Source organism: Bison bison, unplaced genomic scaffold (genome assembly GCF_000754665.1).
Source record: "Bison bison bison isolate TAMUID 2011002044 unplaced genomic scaffold, Bison_UMD1.0 scf7180017864375, whole genome shotgun sequence".
NCBI lineage: Eukaryota > Metazoa > Chordata > Mammalia > Artiodactyla > Bovidae > Bison > Bison bison.
Window position 1 is genome coordinate 3,942,556 of NW_011494947.1, and position 3,652 is coordinate 3,946,207.

Consider the following 3,652-nt stretch of genomic DNA (forward strand, 5'->3'; position numbering starts at 1 on the left):
TGGGACTTTCCCGGTGGTCCAGTGGTTAAGACTCTGCGCTTCCAATGCAGGGGCACAGGTTCAATCCCTGATCAGGAAACTAACATCCCACATGCCTAGCAGATTGGCCAAAAAAGGAAAAAAGGAGATGGGAGAGGGTGATGGGTAGAGCAAGGGCTTTAGAGCTCCCTGGACCTGGGTTCACATCTCAGCTGCAATCCAAGCCAGCTGTGGGATTCTAGGCAACTGGCTTCCCTTCTTGGAGCTTCAGTTTGCTCCTCTGTCGTTAAGATGGTAGCATTAATCCAACACAAGCTTTCTGTAGATTGTAGACATTTGTATGGAAAGAGCACAATTCCTGGGATATGTCTAATAGACAACATTGGCATGTTGCTGAATAGCTTCAGTTGTGTCCAACTCTTTGTGATCCCATGGACCATAGCTCACCAGGCTCCTCTGTCCATGGGTTTTTCCTGGCAAGAATACTGGAGTGGGTTGCCCTTCCCTTCTTCAGGGGATCTTCCCAACCCAGGGATGGAACCCGCATTCCTGCGTTGCAGGAGGATGTTTTACTGCTGAGCCACTGCGAAAGGCCCAGATTGGCATAGGTGACAGCAATTATTATTATTGAATGTTACGTACAGACAAATATTGGCAGGTGTTAAGCATATAAGAAAATTTTAAGTAAAGAAACTTAGTTTACTGAGAATTCCTATACATTAATTCAGTTTAGCCTGCAGATTGGAGCAGATCCCTGCAGTTCTATTTCTGTTCAGCTCCTGGTGTCATGTCATGTCAGAAGTGAGAAGCAAGGCTCCTGGCTATTTGGGGGCACGTGCTGGAGGGGTCCTTAAGCTCCCCGCAACAGGCTCTGAACTTGAATCTGGATTCCTCGACTCCCCGTTTGGGACAAGTGGCCTCCCCCTGGTCAAAGTGAAGATGAGAAGCTTGAGGGACCTGACTCCTGGATGCCAACTTTTGCAAGTCTGGGCTTCCTGGAGCTCGGTCGGCTTGAAGAGGGGCGTGACCAAAGGGGGTGTGTCGTAAGGGGCGTGGTCGCTGCTCCCTCTGCCACGCCCACCAGTAGAAGGAAGGGCCCCTGGGAGGGTAACCACGAGATTCACACGGGCTCACGAGGATTTGGTAGCCCCACAAATCCTTGGTCCCTGGGGCACCCCCTTTGCAGACGAGAGTTGGCAACTAGACAGAACAGTTCCTGAGGCTGCACACCTGGCCTAGGGGGAGGGGCCGGGGGCCAGGTGCAGCCCGGGGCAGGCGGAGGGACTGGAGGAAGCTGGGCCGGGCTCCAGCGCAGGGTGGAGCCTCCCAGGGAAAGGCCTTGGCCTGTTCCTGGCTTACTCATTCATCCAGTTTGCACCATTGTGTGGCCTGGGTGCGCGTCATGGTACCAGGGGAGCCAGCCAAGACCAAACACACAGCCCTACCCACAACAGGGCTCAGAAGGGGTCTGAAAGGTAAGGGAGAGCTGGGATCAGATCAGGACTGGGGAACAAGGGCTTTGCACCTCCCTCTCCCTGCCTTGAGAGCCTCTGGAGGATTCTGAGCCTGCAAGAGACACAGTTGGACTTGCATCTTAAAAGGATGGTTTGGGCTTCAGTGTGGGAAACAGGCTGAAGAGGAACGAGAGGGTGAAGCCTGGAGAAGGTCAGCTAATACAGAGGAGTAGGGGTGGCGGCTGGCCCCCGGGGCCCAGGAGCCCAGGAGAAGGGGCCAGGTTTCCCGCATGTTTCAAGTTAGAGCTGACAAGACTCGCTGGTCTGGATCAGGATACGAGAGAGGCAGGAGTCAAGGACACTTCCAAGCGTTTTGACCTGAGACAATGAAAGCAAGTGTTTCCATTTGCTGTGGGAGGGCAGGTTGGAGGCTAGCGGGTGGGGGGACACACTGTTTGGGACCGGTTAAGCGTCAGGAGCCGTGAGCTGTCCACCAGAGATGCTGGGGAGGCCTGGAGTGCAGGTGCAGGGGGCCGGCTAGAGGCAGGTGGCTTTTGGCAGGGGGGTGTCCCTGGAAAGCTGGTTCTCAGCCCCATGGAAGGAAGAGACCATCCATGGATGGCTACGGACAGACAGAAGAAGCGGAGTCAGGATCCAGCCTTGGGGCAGGTCCAGGTTAACAGGGAGATGAGGAGCAAGAGGAGAGCTGGGAGGTCAAGAGAAGGGCGTATTCAGAGCAGGGGGAGTAGCCAGCTGTGCCCATTGCTGCTGGCGAGTAGACCAAGGGTAACCTCTGGGGCCAGCCACATAGTGGTCAGCACTGACCTTGGCAAAGGCTGTTTGGGTGGAGTGGCTCATCACTGATTGCAGTGGGCTCAGGAGATCACAGGAGGAGAGGGGTCATGGAGAGACCACCCTGATGATGGAGTGTCCTAGAAGACAGTCAGATAAACCAGGCTGAAGTTGAGGGATTTGGGGGTCAAGGGTGGTGGGTTTTTTTTTAATGTGGGAGACATTCCAGCATGTTTGTTGCCTGCTGATAAGGACGATCCAGAAGAGGGGATGTGGGTGACACGGCGCTGCAGAGAAGCCAGAGAAGGGAAATGGAGACAACAAGATGCAAAGGCCCCTCACCAGTTCCATGCTTGGGGGCCGGAGCACTAAAGGCAGCACGTTGGACTCCACTGAGACCAGCATTTGTCCAGCAAATAGGTGGAGGGAAAGGGCAGGGGGCTGAGGGTGGCTGCAACCGAGGGATTCATCTGTAACCTGAGTGAAGAGAGGCAGAGGTGACGGGGAGGGGAAGAACAGGGAAAAGGGGGTCACAGGTTGCTGGGCAAGGAATGATCAGGTTCAAGGTCTCAGAGGGACTGTGTGGAAAGATAGGAGGTGAGAAATACAGGAGTTGTAGAAAGAGAGGCTGGTAGTGGAGACTCCAGGTGGGGGAGGCTGTCCCTGGAGAAGCCAAGATCCAGCTATGGCCTTGGAAGTGGCCACTGGGGGAGGGGCTGAAAAGTCTTTGGAGGAGAGGATTTCAGGGAACTGAGAGGTGAAGCCAGGTAACGGGAGGATTAGGACAGAGGGAGCCCCGAGCAGCCCTGCTTATCATGGAGGTCTCGGTCTTTTCATGGCGGAGTCGTGGATGTTCCAGGGGGCCTGGCTCCAGCGGCAGGGCAGAGGGCTGCCTAAAGCCTCTATGCAGACCACCCTCTGTCCCGCTACATGAGGACATCTCTTGATGGTGGCTTCTGGCAAAGGCAATCTTCAAAGTCTTTTTTTTTTTTTTCAATTGTAAAATACACAAAACACAACGTTTACCATCTTAATCATTTTCAAGTATAAGCTCAGTGGCATTAAGCACATTCACATTGTTGAGCTACCCATCTCCAAAACTATGTTCATCTTCCCAACTGAATCTCTGTTAAACAGTGACTCCCCACTCCCTCCTCCCTCACTCCGTGGCAACCACACATGCTACTTTCTGACTCGATGATCTTTTTTTATTGTTATTATTCTTTGGCCACACCACCTGGTGTGTGGGATCTTAGTTCCCTGACCAGGGATGGAACCTATGCCCCTTGCATTGGAAGCGTGGAGTCATAACTACTGGACAGCCAAGGAAGTCCTCTGACTCTATGATCTTGACTACTTTAGGGACCTCGTATAAGTGGAATTGGGCTTCCCTAGTGGCTCAGAAGTAAAGAATCCACCTGCAATGC

General features: G+C 53.6%; 1 non-coding gene across 1 annotated transcript; it reads left to right on the forward strand.

The window, feature by feature from the left end:
* Positions 1-7: 7 nt before the first annotated feature.
* On the forward strand, positions 8-79 carry TRNAG-UCC. The gene has a single exon. It is a non-coding gene; the product is annotated as a tRNA-Gly (tRNA).
* The last annotated feature ends 3,573 nt before the right edge of the window (positions 80-3,652 follow it).